This window comes from Danio rerio, chromosome 11, assembly GCF_052040795.2.
Source record: "Danio rerio strain M-AB ecotype USA chromosome 11, GRCz13ab, whole genome shotgun sequence".
Classification (NCBI taxonomy): Eukaryota; Metazoa; Chordata; class Actinopteri; order Cypriniformes; family Danionidae; genus Danio; species Danio rerio.
In genome coordinates, this window is record NC_141031.1 from 41,215,958 (window position 1) to 41,234,454 (window position 18,497).

Genomic DNA, 18,497 nt, shown 5'->3' on the forward strand with positions numbered 1-18,497 from the left:
TCAATGTAAATGACAAAGCAATAATTACATTAATATCAGTCACTCTATCACTGATGAAGAGAAAATTAACATGCATAGAAAGTAAAATAATTAATATTCACTGATTTAAGAAAAAAAAGTATCACAGATTAAAAGACTAATATAAATTTCATTCATTCATTCAATTTCTTTTCGGCTCAGTCCCTTTATTAATCTGGGGTTGCCACAGGGGAATGAACCACCAACTTATCCAGCATATGTTTTATGCAGCAGATGCCCTTCAAGCTGCAACCCAGTATTACAAAACATCCAGACACACTTATTCACACACACATTTATACACTACAGACAAATAAGCTTACCAAATTCAGCTATAGCATGTCTTTGGACTTGTGGGGAAACCGGAGCACTTGGAGGAAACCCTCACGAACACTGGAAAAATATGCAAACTCCTCACACAAATGCCAACTGACCCAGCCGAGGCTCGAACCAGCGACCTTCTTGCTGTAAGGTGACAGCACTACCCACTGCGTCATCCTAATATAAAGAATATCAAGCATTATAAAATGCATTTATCACAGCATATACTAAACAGAAAACAACATGCGCACCTGAGCACAATGAAATGTTGAAGTGTCTCGCTTAACAAGGCTGGCAATATGAGAAGTGCTGCTGTAAAATCAATTCCTGGAACATAAGATGTGGCATACAAACAAATATGAAGGAATCCATACAAAGCTAGAATTTAATAATATTAATCAAGTGAAGAAAGTTTAGAAAGAGTACCTTAGAGTCAGGTCCATAGCATTCTTCAGTTGATCTCTTATCTTTCGATGAAAACCTAGAAAATAATTTTAAACATGTGGGTGTACATTTATTGTTGTTTGTAAGTAAAAACCTACAAATTTAAAATAGTATGTAAGCCATTAAAACCATGGTATAGATAATGAGACATACTTACATCTTGTAACTGAGCCATGCTTTCATATGACATGCCTTCATTGGTCTGATGCTGTTAGGCTGCATTCTGTTGTTCAATCTTGTCCTGAAAGACAATTGGAAACTTCAAAAACTTCTGGAAAGCAACAAGATAAAGCAATAACTATTTATTTATTTTGAGATATTAATAAAATAGGTAAAATAGCTCAAGGTACCAGTTTCAGAACAGATGAGACAAATTATTACATTAAAGAACAAAGTATAACTTAAAACGTCGATTTATACAACATGGTATGTTAATAATTCTACATTAACATAAGTATAACGTTAAACGATAGTAAAGCACCAACTATTCTGGACATGAGAGTTTGTGGACACTCCTCAACATTAATGTAACTTAGACACTGAAACGAAGATATATACGCCACGTTTGTAACTAGCCATAATCAGTCGCTTTGTCGGTGACAAAATTGTGATTTTTCTTCACAAAATGGCGGTGTAACTTATATAACCGTCTAAAATTACATTTCAGCGGTCAACCGTGGCTAGAAAAATGGCCTCAAAATATAAAACATTATCGATAATTACAAATTTCCAGTATTAATAACAAAAGGTTTTATACCAAGGTATATGAAGACTTAAGTCGCGCGAGCTCCGGGCCACACCGCACATTACTCACGGGTCACGGCCCGATTCCGGTGCACGGATACGGCAGCGTCGGCTCGCTTCTGCCGCCGCAACTGGCCCGAGTGTATTTTGCTATCTAGGTTGCGATTATATTCCGCCGTGGCAACACTTATTAATAAAGCAGTAACGTAACGTAAGATATAAGGCGCAAAAACGTAACGTAGGCGATAAAGGGAACTTTTATACCGAGAAAACTAACAGCATATAGTACTTACCGTCTATAACGTTATGTCCCTCGGTGACTTCGATATCACATTGTATTAACTTCTTTAATAAGCTGCAGACATATTAGCAAACTCCATCCTGCAGGCCAGCCCGGAGCACTTAAAGCGGGGGAAAGCCGAGACCCGAGAGTCAGACAAAATCAACAGAACACGGCTTCACATGTAAAAATGAGATTAAAAATATATATTTAATACATTCTTACCTGAAAAGTGTTGACTCCAAAATAGACTTTTCCTTGAAAAGCGTGCGAAGTTCTGTGTAAACAGCCAGCATACTCGACGGACCGCCTCGGTAACAAACACTACTATAACGTCTCAACAAGCCAAATTCTTAAAGAGACAGCAACACCACCTGTATGAAGAGGCTGTCACTCTGCATGGTTCTTATTCTACATCCTGTATACTATAGGGTCTTAAACAGTAAGCAAAAACCAGTATTTACGTTTTTAATGATTAAAATTACATTCATTATAAATTTAATTATTAACATTTTTGAGAAAAAATTTAATTTAAATACATAAAAAAATTAATTATTAAAATATTTAATTCAATCAATTTATTTATTTATTATATTTTTAAATTATGTATTTTAGTATTAATGTTTAGTATTAATACATTTAAATTAGTGTTATATAGTGTCTTGGTCTTTTCATGAGCTGAGGGTACAATTTTGTTCCTATAGGGAAACAAAATATATAATTGTACCTTTAAAGGTGCCAAATTGGTCCTTAACGGTACAATTTTGTATCCAAATGTGCTATAAAAGGTACAAAAATGTACCTTTCAAACCTAAATCTGGACATTTGTACCTTTATAGCCCATTTGGGTACAAAATTGTACCCTAAGGACCAATATGGGACCTTTAAAGGTACAATTTTATATTTTGTTCCCTCTAGGAACAAAATTGTACCCTCATTGTACCTTTTTTTCTGAGAGTGTGGAGACTCAGATCATTTGAGTCAGAGTGAGTCTTTAATAAACACCTTACTGCTTCAAAGGATCAGTTCAGTAAATGATTCAAATCAAATAACTCGTTCAGGGTGAGTCTCCAGTAATTTGATCACTGATTCAAATAATATGGTCAGAATGAGTCTCCAGTAAACATCTCACTGAACAGATCATGTCAATGAGTTGTTTATTGGTGACTCAGATCATCTGAGTCAGAGTGAGTCTTTAGTAAACACCTAACTGGTTCAAAGGATTTGTTCAGTAAATGATTTAAATCAAATGATTCGTTCAGAGTGAGTATCCAGTAAATGGATCACTAAATTCGAATAATTGGTTTAGAGTGAGTTTCCAGTACACAACCCAATGAACAGATCATGTGAGTTAATGAGTTGTTTGCTGGAGACTTGCATCATATGAGTCAGAGTGCATCTTAAGTGCACAACTCACTGATTCAAACAAAATGTTCAGAGTGAGTCTCCAGTAATTTGATCACTGATTCAACTGACCAATTCATTAAATGATTTATATTAAATGATCCATTCAGAGTGAGTCTCCAGTAAATGATTCACTGATTCATTTGATCTGTTTAAAGTGAGTCTCCAGTAAACAACTCACTGAACAGATCACGTGAGTCAGTGAGTTGTTTACTGGAGACTCATTTGAGTCAGAGTAAAGGTGCGTTCGACATGAAGCTCAGCTGCAGCCGGTGATCAACGAGATTAGCCGAGCGCAGGCGGGGCGGAGTTGAAAACGGAGCCGTCAAGACGGACAGCTGGACACTTCGGGACTCAAAGTTGCTGCAGTCATGATGACCGATCACATGGCGTCATCATATTTTTTTTTTGTTATTTTTATTTATAACAACAAAACATTTACAAATAAAACAGAATACAGTCTCTACAAACTGTAGTTCCTTTTTAAACAATAAGAGAGAATTATGAATAAAATATATAACAAATGCATGAGAGAAATAAGAGGAAATGAGAGGTTAATATAAACATAAAAACGAACAGGTCTATTAAATACAAAGCAATAAGCATAAATTCTAGGAGTTAACATCAATCTTTAGGCTAATACTTCTTGTTTGAATATGCTAAAAAAGGGTTTACATATATGTACATTTATAGATATAAAAATTTCCAATGTAAAAAGCAAAACAAGGTGTTTTGATTAGGTCTTAATAAATGACATTATTTTGGATGATGAATGAATTTTCAAAAAAGCATTTTAATCCAAAAAGATTGTGTTGAAAAGAACAAAAGGTAAAACAAGTGAGCGATGTAGAAGTTTCCCAGAAAGAGCAGGTAGCCTATAAACTGCTAGACAGAAAATAAAATATATATTTATATTATAATAATAAAGCCATTTTATAATTATTTAATAAAATAGTTATTTACTTTAATTTGTTAAGAGAGCTTTAGGGTGGCAGGATCAATGATGATGATTTTCTTATTTCAAGTCTGTAAGACTTATTTGAGTTCATATTTAGGTTATTCACTAAAATATACACTAAAATATATCATTTAAATCGTTCATGGAGATGAATGCAGTAAATAGTCTGTATAAAAAAGTTAAAAAATAAACCTGTGCAAACAAGCTAACCTTTATAACCAGATTATTTAACAAAAGATGATACTGCAGTAAAATATTTGTAGTCTTTTAATAAGCAAGATGTGTACAGGATAGAGAGGGTGTAAAAAGTGAATTGTTTGTTTTGAAACTTTTGAATCGGAATTTGTCCAATTATAAACCCGAAATACACGTGTTTGTTGTCATGTGGTGAACTTGGCCAATCGTGTAATATCGGTGTCGTCATCAAAGCTCCTGCAGTCGCTCTTCAGAAGCTGCACGGTCTGAGTTTGCCGTCTGATCTCGGAGCGCTGTCGCGGTACTTTGATGCCACATGTGACAGTCACGTGGCGTCGGCGCAGCATCAATCCGGACAAGATTTCTAACCAGAATGCACCGCTTTAAGACAGATTTCGATCGATCTGCGCAGCGCTGCATGAAGTCGAACGCACCTTAAGTCTTTAGTAAACACCTTACTGTTTCAAAGGATCAGTTCAGTAAATGATTCAAATCAAATGATTCGTTCAGAGTGAGTATATAGTAAAAGGATCACTGATTCAAATAATCTGTTTAGAGTGAGTCTCCAGTAAACAACTCATTTAACATATCATGTGAGTCAATGAGTTGTTTACTGGAGACTTAGATCACTTGAGTCAGAGTGAGTCTTTAATAAACACCTAACTGATTCAAATGATCAGTTCAGTAAATAATTCAAATCAAATGATTCGTTCAGAGTGAGTCTCCAGTAAATAATTCACTAAATTTAAATAATCTGTTTAGAGTGACTTTTTAGTACACAACCAAATTAACAGATCATGTGAGTTAAACAACTCACTAATTCAACTGATCAATTCAGTAAATTATTTAAATCAAATGATCCATTCAGAGTGAGTCTCAGTAAACAACTTACTGATTAGAAGGATCAGTTCAGTAAATTATTTATATCAAATGATCCATTCAGAGTAAGGCTCTAGTAAATGATTCACTGATTCAAATAGACTGTTTAAAGTGACACTCCAGTAAACAACTCACTGAACAGATCATGTCAATGAGTTGTTTACTGGAGACTCAGATCATTTGAGTCAGAGTCCGTTTCAGGTAAACAACTCATTTAACAGATCATGTGAGTCAATGAGTTGTTTACTGGAGACTAAGATCATTTGAGTCAGAGTGAGTCTCCAGTAAACAACTCACTGATTCAACTGATCAATTCAGTAAATGATTCAAAACAAAGTATCCATTCAGAGTGAGTCTCCAGTAAACAACTCATTTAACAGATCATGTGAATCGATGAGTTGTTTACTGGAGACTCACTCGGAACAGATCATTTGAGTCTGAGTGAGCCTCCAGTAAACAACTCATTGATTCAAATGATCAGTTCAGTAAATTATTTGTATCAAGCGATCCATTCAGAGAGAGTTTCCAGTAAATAATTCACTGATTCAAATAATCTGTTTAAAGTGAGTCTCCATTACACAACTCACTGAACAGATCATGTGAGTCAATGAGTTGTTTACTGGAGACTTAGATAATTTGAGTCAGAGTGAGTCTCCAGTAAACAACTCACTGCTTCAAATGATCACTTCAGTGAATGATTCAAATCATACAATCCATTCCGAATGAGTCTCGAGTAAATGATTCAATGATTTTACAAACTGATTAGCATGTGAATGTGGTTTCACGTGAATTATCAGTGTAGTTATCCAACTTACTTGCAAAACAAACATTCAAGAGTAAGTACTTTTATTAAGTATATTAAAAATCAAGCACTTTTGCACGTTGGCTTAAGTAATATTTAAAATACGGACTTCATACTTATACTGGAGCAATATTTCATTAACATATCAGTACTTTTACTTAAGTGTTGTTTGATTTGTGTGCTTAGTCCCCCACTGATACTTAAAAAGTTGAGCTGATAGTCTCCAGTTCTGTGTTCTGTGTGTGTGTATGTTTTTAATAAGACCAACACTGGAGCCATTGTTTCAGCAACATTGAGTTTGACTCGTGCATCTACATAACCAAAGAAAGAGCTTCTTGTAGTGAAACGACATCTCTGGCGCTGGCCATATAGCAGACAGCGAAAAACAAAAGGTCGTCTTCATTGCTTCATGTAATGTGAGGGGGAAGGGCGGGCATTTACTGCTGAAGGCTTTCTAAAAATATACAATCACCCCCTTCCCCCAGATTTATGTGTTTTGGAGTCACGTCAAGTGTTTACTCAAGTAATGAAAAGCGTACGAGCAAATTGAAGGAAAATTATATGACACCGGCACTAACCACATTACTAATGCATCATTCACGGCTTGCCCCTATCCCGAGAAGACAGCCTAATGTGCCAGTCAAAGTAATATGCATCTTTATCTATGTCCACACGCGCCGAGAAGCCAAAGGCAGTGACAAATGGCCCTTCCTGTCATGTCATTTTCAGCTTTGCCGAATATTAAGCTGTCTTCGTGTCCATGGAAGCCATTTGTCTTAGTTTAGTCGTGCGATTTTCAGCTTGACAGGCAGGAATATTGTATCGGGACGATGTGTGCGTGAGGTATCGCCATCCATCTTGAGGGGGACGTCTCAATTTTGTAAACCACCAGGGTTGGATGGGGACGCCGTATGAGGTCAGTTACAGTGTATTCAATCAGCCATCGGCTCCAGATAATAAAATGACAAGATGGCGGCTGGCTTCTAAACCAAATGTCGAAAGGTTACAAAAAGGGGATTCCTTAAAAGAATATATTTAGCTCTGCTGAGAATACGTTAGACAAATAAAGTTACTTCTTTTAAAGGTTTAAGAAACATTTGAGTAATTTTTTATTTTTTTGATTTTACAGATGTGTGTGTGTGTGTTGATCATCAGTTAAGACGAGGTACGCACTTGTCAGCTTTAAATGTGCAGTAGGTGATTGTCTTCAGAATCATTTTTTGTTGTGCCGATTGAAAGTCTCTTCACATTCCAATAGTAATAATTTAAGTAAATGATCTAAATGTGTTTTTATGTATTTTTATATTCTGGGTAAGGCATAAAACTAAAAAATGTTCATCAAATTAAATATTGTTGGGCCTAAAATTCCCATAATTCCAAAGTAAAGTAGCCCAAACTGTCTGTCAACAAGCACATCTGCAGCCGTTCATGCAGATCTGCCGTTGAATTGTGCACACAAGACTGCTACAGCGGTAAAAACAAATACAGAATCTAAACTTTTTAAAATCCTGAATCTATATCGGAGTTACTTTAGCACGCTGGAGAAAGGTTGACACCATGGCTGAAGCATTTCTGTTAGACAGGTAATGTTCTGTTTTAAAACTATTTAGCTCCTCTTTTTCCCGTTCTCCTGGCCACGCCCACTCCTCCTCCCTCTGCTCGCAGTGCTCCAGGCCCATCTTGAATCATTTTCAAACAGATTCAAATGCTCCGTTCAGAGTGAGTCTCCAGTAAATAACTCACTTTTTTAAACGATCTGTTCAGAGTGAGTCTTCATTAAATTATCTAAATGTCAAATTTTAAGATGGCAAATATTTTTACAGTGTACAAGTCTCACATATAACTGTCAACATAAAACTGTTTTGACAGTGAAGACTATCAGTATGAATTTTGTAGCTTGATTTTTTTATTCATTCAGAATTTTGAAGTGTTTTAAAAACAACAGTATTTTGTTGCAGTAACAATAACAATTTCATAAGAAAAGCTCTGTTCAAACTATTTAATTTTGAATTTAAGACATATTAGTTAAATGAACATTAATAAAAACCACTCTATGTGAATGTAATCAGTCTATGTACAATACTAAAAGTGTAACTAGCAGTTTCTCACCAAATAAATGTCAACAAACAGAAACATAAGGAAATAAAAAACACAAATCAATTAAAATAGTGTATTATTGGCCATACAAAGTAGACTGTAAATGTTTAAAATTAAATATTTTCCTAAAGCACTGTGAATTGAAAACACAAACCACATAAAAATACCTATCAAAGTTGCAATTGAAGAGTTCAGATGCAAAAACCTCTAAATGCCATCTGAAATCTTCTTCAAAAAATAATATTTTATACAACCACCATATGTTTATGTTCAATTATTTCACTTTAAAGGTAAATAAAATAACATATGTATCACCACATTTCTGAATCTACAAGAGCCTGACAAAAATATTCATTTAAGAACATTTCTTCAATTGTTTTTTTTTTTTTTTTGACTGTTTATGAATTTAATAGCAACTTCTGAATGAATATGCCAAATTGTGTCCATGTTTTAGTTAAGCTGTGGCCCAAAAAATAAATAAATAAATAAATAAAAACTCAAAATAAATTTGGTGGAACTGAAGAATGTTTTCTGAGAGGAATCCAGTGTAAATGCTTGTAGGATGTCATTCTGAAAAACAAGGGCAACGTTGTGCTGGCATATTGCGAGTTGTAAAGCGGCAGTGAAGCATGCATCTAAATGAGTGCTGCTGTCACCGAGGCGGAAACTAATCTGACCGCAGGACTGAGCTCGGCCTGTTTTTATATGGTTTTGGGTTGCAGCTGGAATTGAAAATCTGGGTTAGTTCTTGACGCAGCTATTAAAGGATTATTGCAGACCATCTTGCGATGATGGACATGAATCTTCTGACGGACAGGTAGGCTAATTTAATACATTAGATTAGATGGCACCGGGGGACAAATATGGCAGTCGTAAATGTACAGAATATGATGCACAGATGAGAAAATGATCTTTGGAATCACCCGTGGGAAAGACAAATCACGAATGACAACTTTTCAATATTGTCACTTGTTTATCCTAGACAGCAACAGCAGGCTCAATATTAAAGCAAATAATACAGTAAAATAAAATGAAATATAATAAAATAAAATAATAATAAATGTTAAATAATAAAATAAATAAAATAAATAATAAAGTAAAATTAAAATAAAATAAAATAAAATAAACCTTAAATAAAATAAACCTTAAATAAAATAAAAAAGTAAAATAAAATAAAAAAGAAAGAGCAATTTAAATAAAACAAAATAAAACTAATTTCAAAAATGAAATAAAATAAAAAAATACGAAATTAAATTGAATTAAATTACATACTGTAAATATTAAAGAAAAAAATTATAATTTCTTCTAAAAATCAAACAAAAAAACTTAATATGAAAATACAAGGTCCAGTGTAAAAGCAAAAAAAAAAAAACCTTCTCAATTGCTAACAAAATAATAATAAGAAATAAGTTTAAAAAGTAAAATATTACAAAAAAAATTATATTGTGAAAATTATAAGGATACTAAAAATGCAAATAATGTTCTTCAAGACTAACACAGAGAGCAAAATTAAACAAGATACTAAAAAATGAATAGATAAAATAAAACGTTTAACTAAATATTAAAGTAAATATATTTAAGAAATAGTAAAATTATCAAAACTCTTTGGTAATTTTTGAGTGAGATGCTAATGGTCTAATCCGATTCATTGAACTATGCTAAGCTAAACGTGCTCCAGACAGACCTGAAGATTATAATATTGTATAGATATAAATTATATAAATATATAAAATTTAAATATTATTCTTCAAGACTAATACAGACTAATAAAGACAGACAAAATAAATGACATAATTTACATATTAATACATTTTCAATTAATAAATTGATTTACATACTGTAGTAACACATAAAAAGATAAAAAGGTGATTTAATAAATTGAGAAATGATGTACAACAGCAAATACTTTTAAACTCTGAAAAAGTCTAACACAATAAAATGAAGTTATATAATCAGCACCAAATTGCTCCAAAAAATAAAAATGCTTAATGAAAATATATAATGTTACTGCTTTATATCTCTAATGACATATGAACTTGATACATCTAATGTCAACATTGGTCTCATAATGTCCATTTACCTGTTAAAACACATACAATATCAAAATATAAAATATGCAGAGCAAACATTGTATGGTGCCATCCACATTCAATTTTATACCTGAATCATTGACTCACCGATTTATGTCGGCAGTAATTTTAGAAGAAACAACTGTGACAGAGACACTTAACTGAGAAAATTATGCAGTAACCTGTGAACAATCACTTTCTCTTCCCCATATTTCCACGCACGAAGCCACCAAAACAATATTACTTTTTTAATACAGAGAAACTACAGTATCCTCAGCTCCGTGAGAGATCATGATCCATTACAAAGCCAGTAGTGAAGTAAAACAGCCTTTTCTTTCTCTGACCAGCGACTCTTTCCTCATTAATCTGTCTGGACCCACGACCGATCCTGTTTGTTCCACTTCCACCGCGTCCTCACGACTTTCCCAAAACTCACACCAGAAAGGCTGCAGTATGTGCTTCCAACATTCCTAGTTAGCTATTCTAGCTTTCACTGATTTAAATTACACGTCTGCTCCAAAATTGCTGTTGTTTTCACTCATTCTGCAGAATATTGGCAAATCTGGAGGTAAAACATGTCATTATCTGTTGCTGTTGCTGGCTTTTAGATTTCATTATTATGCAAAAAAAAAAAAAAAAATCAAGCCCACAATTTTAGGGCTGAATGGTTTTATGTTTGTTTTTTAAGAAACACTCCACTTATTTGAAAATAGACTCATTTTACAACTCTCCTCGAGTTAAAAGTTTACCATTTTGAATCTATCCATCTGATCTTTGGGTTTGGCTGGAGAAATTTTAGCTTAGCATAGATAATTAAATCTAATTAGACCTTTAACATCTTGCTCAAAAATTACCTGTAAAATACCAACACAATCTCACGGCAATTCGTAACTTTTTCATTTAGTGGCTAATTCGTATGAATTTGTACGATCTAATTCGTACAATTTAGTACGATTTGCTTATCCCCCAATGACGGTTGGGGTTAGAGATGGGGTCAGGTGCCACGCCTCCTTTTTAAAATCGTACCATTTCGTACGACTGAACCCGTACGAATTCGTACGAATTAGCCACTAAACTGGCAAAACGTAAAATACTTACGTTTTCTCGTGAGATCAGGCTGAAAATACGGATCAGGAACAACGAAGATAAGGATCCACATGCAGTTTATTTAAAAGAATGGTCTGGCAAGCAGCGGTCAAACAGGTACAAAACTGTATTTTGACCACTGGTGTCCAAACTTGGTCCTGGAGGGCCAGTGTCCAGCAGATTTTAGCTCAAACTTGCCTCTAAACACTTGCAAGGATGTTTCTAGAAAGCCTAGTAAGAGCTAGCTAACCTAGATGTGCCTGATTGTGGTTGGAACTAAACTTTGCAGGACACCAGCCCTCTGGAATGACTGTGAACATCTCTGATATAGACAATCCAAAAAGTGTGGTCAAAAACAGGCAAATGGTCAGGACAGGTGGCAAAACAAAGTGAACGATAAACAAAACAAAGATCAAAAACATGGAAGGCAAGACAAGGATAATGTTTACATGATGATCTAAACAGAAACAAGACTCAGCAATGTGTGTGTGTGTGTGTGTGTGTGTGTGTGTGTGTGTGTGTGTGTGTGTGTGTGTGTGTGTGTGTGTGTGTGTGTGTGTGAACATGAGGTGCATATATAGTCCATGTAATCAGGGTGCGAATTATGGGTGGGTGGGGGTTGGGGGGTCTGACTCCCCTAATTAGCCCTTGATTCCCCCTGAAGGACACCAAAACAAGGTGTAGGAGGGTCAAATCTTTAAACAGTGAAAAATAGCTCACATTGATCTGTATCCTAAATGATAACATTAATTAATGGTAATGTTATTAAAAATAATAACAATAAAATTATATATATTTATTAATTATAGGTGGGCATAGAATTTTTTTTTAATCAAGATTCATCTAGATTAAAATGGCTCATTTGAATTCTGCAGAAGGCATTCAGAATATGTGTACTACCCAAATAATAAGTCTTTGAGAACTGGTTTCTCAAGCCAGGTGGCACAAAATATTATTGTTTTAGTAAAATATAATTTACTGTCATCATGGCAAAGATAAAATAAGAGTTATTTTTTACATCCATTTTTTATTTCCACCCAAGATGAAATGTCCCCCAATGTTGGGGTACGTCAATCTGACGTCATGTTGACGTCCTGTGTATGGTGGGTAGTTTCTTTGGTGCAGATCCTACACCATATATATTCGAGCCAGAGTACAGAGATGCTTTGAGAGTATTGAGATGCTAATGGTCTAATCCGATTTAATGATCTATGCTATGCTAAGCTAAACGTGCTCACGCCAGACCTGGAAAATAGCTTAATAGATTCAGAAATGGTGAAATTCAGAGTTGTAAAATTAGCCTTTTTTTAAGAAAGAAAGAAAGAAAGAAAGAAAGAAAGAAAGAAAGAAAGAAAGAAAGAAAGGAGGTGTGTTCCTTTAACAACAAACTGTCAAGACTGTCTTGAAATGTATAAGCCATTGTAAACAAACGCAGGATTTCTGGATTTTTTCCCTTTACTGGACGAGCACCTTTTATTTCTCCTGAGACGACATTACAGAAGTGCACTTCCAGATGAATGACTCAGTGGATCCCCTGGGCGTCTGATAGGATCTGGGTCATCATTTTTACAGACACATATTGAGAGATACAAGGGGGTTGTACAAAATGTGATGACTGCTTTGGGATCAGTTGTTTTCTAATGCTGCAATATGCTTGCAGCAAATCTTACTTAGTATTGGAATCAAATAAATAGCTTTTTTTTTCTTTTTCTCTTTAAATTTTAAATGTATCCAAAATCATACATCATCCAATCGTACTATATTGATTCTATTGTCTTTTCCAATTGAAACATGACAGATACAACATTTACAAAAGATTTTTACTAACACTTTAATTTAAGGTGATGTAGTTATATATGTTCCATGCACTTAATATAATAAATACAATCAATTATGCATAATTACATGTAACTAAGCCGAAACCTAACCCACATTCTAACTGCAACCGTATAGTAAGTTCATCAAACTAATTACTGTTACTTAGGAGTTAAATGAATAGTTACACTGTAACTGTCACCCTAAAATGAAGTGTAACCAACTTTTCAAAATACAACTCACTTGAAAAGAAAAGTGCCCTAAAATTACCCAGAAAATAAAAAAGGAAAAAAGTAGTCATTAAACAAACCAATGCTTGTGAAAACTTACTCCCATATGCATTTCTGTGGAGCGCAAATTATGTAGCCAGAGGTGCGTATGGTAGCATGTTGTTTTAAAAAACGAACGCTACAGGGAGGTATAATGCCGCCAACTTTGTTACCACTTTGCCCAGTAGCTTACCATGTAACGTCAGTGGACTTGAGACGCAGAGCGGTGGACACCGTGACAATAGGGTTTGAGTCAGGTGAAGACCAGTTCCAGAAAGCAACCAGTAAAACAAAAATAGAATAAACAAATAAATAACGTGGTGAGAATGTGGTAAAATCTGAAAACGTAGAAATCAGGCAGCCGCGAGGGCTTTTCTTGTTCTGGATTACTTATAAAAACACTGTCAGTTGGGTTTAGGGAAGGGAGTGATCTGGACAGTTAGTGCTTTTGAAAACACAATCCGTCAGGAAAGTGGCCTCTGGCTACTACATAAGAAGAGCAGAAACAAAAACAAACACTACTACAACAAAAAAAAAATAAACATACCTCTTGGGTATTTCGCACTATCCAGAAATGTATACAGGGCTACGTGTCCATAATCAGTCGGGGTTGGATACTTCGTTAGAAATTTTCTGAATCAAAAACCAAAAAAAAAAAAAAATGTTAACTTACCCTAAACCACATTTTAACCGCAACCATATAGTAAGTACATGTAATTAATTACTATTACTCACTTCAATGAATAGTTACACTGTGACTACATCACCTTAAACAAAGTGTAAATGACTTTACACAATACAACTCACATGAAAATACAGTGCAAAGAAAGTTTCCTAAAATCAGAAGAACAGTTCCAGAAAGGTAACATCTGAACACGTAAAAATCAGGCGGCTGCAAGAGCTTTTCTTTTTCTGGATTGCTTTTGAAAACACTGTCGTTGGGTTTCGTGGAGGTGGTAGGCAGGTAAACCAATGCTTTTAAAACACTATCAGTTGGGTTTAGTGAATTTGTCATTCAGTCAGTTGACAGCGGCCTCTAGTGGGTTTACACAAGAAGAGCGGGCGTGAGTGGCACTTGCGAGAGAAATTTGAGATCTAAAAAAGAATACACAGCAGCCTCTAGTGGATTTGCCAAAAGAAAAAACTGAGTCTCCTGGGACATATTTCGCACTCGCCAGAAATGTATACAGGGGTGCGTATCCATAATGAGCCTAGGTTGAATATTTTGCTAGAAGTTTTCTGAATCAAAAACCAAATCCAAAAATGTAACACTCCCTAAACCACATTCTCACCCAGGGATGTCTAAACTCGATCCTGGAGGGCTGGTGTCCTAGAGAGTTTAGCTCCAACACTAATCAAACACACCTGAACCAGCTAATCAGGCTCTTATATATATATATATATATATATATATATATATATATATATATATATATATATATATATATATATATATATATATATATATATATATATATATATATATATATATATATATACTAGAAACTTCCTGGCAGGTGTATTAAGGCAAGTTGGAGCTAAACTCAGCAGGACACCGGCCCTCCAGGACAGAGTTCGGACTGTTCTACCGTTGTTCTAACCGCACCCATATAGTAAGTACATCTAACTAATTAGATGGCAAAACAAAGTGAACGATAAACAAAACAAAGATCAAAAACATGGGGCAAGACAAGGATAACGTTTACATGATGATCTAAACAGAAACAAGACTCAGCAATGTGTGTGTGTGTGTGTGTGTGTGTGTGTGTGTGTGTGTGTGTGTGTGTGTGTGTGTTTTTTAATCAAGATTCATCTAGATTAAAATTGCTCATTTGAATTCTGCAGAAGGCATTCAGAATATGTGTACTACCCAAATAATAAGTCTTTGAGAACTGGTTTCTCAAGCCAGGTGGCACAAAATATTATTGTTTTAGTAAAATATAATTTACTGACATCATGGCAAAGACAAAATAAGAGTTATTTTTTACATCCATTTTTTATTTCCACCCAAGATGAAATGTCCCCCAATGTTGGGGTACGTCAATCTGACGTCATGTTGACGTCCTGTGTCTGGTGGGTAGTTTCTTTGGTGCAGATCCTAAGCCATATATATTCGAACCAGAGTACACATAACTCATCTGATTTTCAGGTGCTGCTTGATATCATTGCACCGGAATGAGAGTATAGTTCCTGGGCATATCAGCCTAGAAAATAGCAACTTTTTATTAACTTTTATTATTAACCGCACCCATATAGTAAGTACATCTAACTAATTACTATTACTCAGAAGTTACAATGAAAACTTACACTTTTCACAATTCAATGTGAAAATAAAAGTGCCCAAAACAAGAAAACAAAACAAGCAAAACAAAGCAGTGATAAAAAAAACAGTACTTTGTAATAAGTTTCCGACCTGGTATTTTTCACACACACAAAACAAATGATAAATGCAGAGCTACTGTTGATTAACGTGACATTTCCGCCACACAATTGCTAACAACAAGCTGTTTATTTCTTTGTGCGTGAGAAGAGGACATCCTTTTTTCACCTTCAAATCAAACTACAACACTCAGCAGCACCAGCTGATCTCACAGGTCTCCTCGTAGCAGTCTCTGCGTGCTCTCTCCATGGACACAAAAAAACCAGCATTTGATCAACTGCAATATTGAATGAACCAAACCCACGGGTGCCTAAGTATCAATTAAAGTGTAGGTGAAATGATTTCCCTCTCTGTTCGTCAGTTCTCGGCCTCCACAAAGCTCTGACGCCGCTCCGCTGGAGGGCTTAGCCGTGTTCGCCAGAGGCAAATGTCATGTTGTTTTCTCATTGTTCAATAAATGGACTTTGTGGATGGACATCTGTGCTGTAATGCCAGTACTGTAATTGCAGCAGCAAAAGCCAGATGGGAGAAAAAACCATCGGCTTTAATGTCACAAAAAAAACAAAAAAAAAACAATCTCTGCAGGGCATTCGGATGCTTGAAAAGTTTTCACATATTCAATAACCAGACGGTGGATCTTTCAACAATGATGATGACCTTGTGTTGGATTCTTTAGGGGGAAACAAAAAGGGGGTGAACCCAGAATCAAACGCCGTCTGATTGTCACTCGCAGGCAGATGAGTTAACAAAAAACGCCTTTATGTTTTCTCTCTTGTTTGGACGAACGCAGAAAAAAACAAAAAAGGCGAATTATCTTGACATGCTACCGTCGAGAAAAGCAGCTTGAGACATCACTGTTGCACCATCAAGGGCTTCCCGCTGCCAAATGATGGGTTTTCCCGCTCGGAGCCGAGGGCCAAGTTGATCTGGCACGAGAACGAGAGCAGATGCCATTTGATGATGGCGAGCCAGAGATGGGGCGGCCAAACTCTGTCAGAGAGATCAGAATCTTCTCATTATTTTCTCACATCTTTTCATGTGGGAAGCCGTGTTCCCAATCAAAACCAGCGTACCCCGCAGAGTGTCCAGTCTATGGAGTCTGTGGAAAATTAAATTAGGGTTCGTTTTTCAGTATGTTCTGCTGCGCAGGGGTTCTGGTTGCACTTTTTGCTGTGTTTTTGGGGGTTTGGTGAATGGATCACCTTTGATTAATCTCCGTAATAAGGATATGTATATAATGACCTACACTGTAAAAAATGCTGGGTTCCACATGGTCAATTTGTGTTAAGACAACATGAAGAAATTAAGTTAACTAATTAGTTTTTACACATTTAAGTGGTTTGAACATAAAACAATTAAAATGTTCGGGGAAAAATACTAAATTACATTTTAGCTCATTTTAATTAAGTAGTTTGAACAAACAGCTAACATTGCTTTTTTGTGTAGACTGTTTGCCTTGTTTTTGTCCAAATATTGTCTTATTTTAAGAAATAATATATCAAAAATAAGTGAGTTCTTCTTTAATAATTAATTAATTCGTTTTTTTTTTTTTTTTTTTGTCGGCTCAGTCCCTTTTTTCTTTAATAATAAAATATCTAAATAACCTGCTAATGTAATCTAAATGACCTTGTTTTTCCTTTTGACACATTTTTTTTAACCAAGTGGCAGATTATTTTACCAACTTACCAAAATTAAGTGAGTTTTTCCCTTAAAACACGCTAAATAATCTACAAATGGGTTAAGAAAAACAATCTTATGTCAAAAGCATTATTTAGATTACACCATTAGTAGATTATTTAGCTTGTTTTTTTTTTTGGGTTTTTTTTTAATTCACTTAATTTTGGCATATTATTTCCTCTTATCATTATTAGTTTTTGCTTGTATAGAAAATCCTTCTTGAACAAGGCCTGCATGGATCACATTTGATTAATCTCCATAAATGGAAGTATCCCTAAAAAGATAAGTAAACAATGACCTACACTGTACAAAACAATGGGTTCCACATAGTCAATTTGTGTTGAGACAACATGAAATCAAGTTAACTTATTAGTTTTTACAAATTTAAGTGGTTTGAACATAAAACAATTAAGTTGTCCCAAAAAAAAACTCTCAAGAATTAAGGATGAATGTAAATTGTTTGTCTTGTTTCTAGTCCAAATGGCTAAAAAATTTTAAATCAAGAAACATTTTCTAGACAAGCAAAGCATATTGTCTTGTTTTAAGAAACGATATGTAAAAATTATGTGAGTTTTTCCCTAAAGCAAGTAAAATAATCTGCCAATGGGTTAAGAAACAACTTCAAAAGCATCATTTAGATTACACCATTAGCAGATTATTTTGCTTGTTTTTAGGAAAAACTCACTTTGTTTTGGCATATTATTTCTTCTTTTCATTATTTGTTTTGCTTATCTTGAAAATGCTTTTTGAACAAGGCCTGCATGGATCACCTTTGACTAATCTCCATAAATAAAGATAAGTAAACAATGATCTACACTGTACAAAACAATGGGTGCAACATAGTTAATTTGTGTTGAGACAACATGAAAAATTAAAATAAATATTAGTTTTTACAAATTTAAGTGGTTTGAACATAAAACAATTAAGTTGTCCCAAAAAACGCTCAATAATTGGGTTGTTTCAACTCATTTTAAATAAGTAGTTTGAACAAACAGTAAACGTCAGTTTTGAATGTAGTTTGTGTCTTGTTTCTAGTCGTCTAAAAATTCTTAAACCAAG

The 18,497-nt window shown here is 34.7% G+C and overlaps 1 protein-coding gene, 1 long non-coding RNA gene and 1 other non-coding gene across 7 annotated transcripts in view; 1 reads left to right on the forward strand and 2 right to left on the reverse strand.

Annotated features, from left to right (window-relative positions):
- LOC101882875 (uncharacterized) overlaps window positions 1-18,497 on the reverse strand; it is a 287,867-nt gene that overhangs the window by 147,679 nt on the left and 121,691 nt on the right. The gene's annotated exons all lie outside the window — the stretch shown is intronic.
- The window catches only part of cdk18 (cyclin dependent kinase 18), a 160,788-nt gene that overhangs the window by 20,937 nt on the left and 121,354 nt on the right, over window positions 1-18,497 (forward strand). The gene's annotated exons all lie outside the window — the stretch shown is intronic.
- LOC147841875 (uncharacterized) lies at window positions 398-2,162 on the reverse strand. 2 transcript variants are annotated; one of them, XR_015502961.1, is made up of 6 exons: window positions 2,033-2,162; window positions 1,821-1,928; window positions 941-1,024; window positions 766-820; window positions 591-666; window positions 398-516 (listed from the first exon to the last, which is right to left on the reverse strand). It is a non-coding gene; the product is annotated as an uncharacterized LOC147841875 (long non-coding RNA). The 2 variants fall into 2 exon arrangements; XR_015502960.1 differs by lacking the exon at window positions 2,033-2,162 and having other exon boundaries at window positions 1,821-1,957.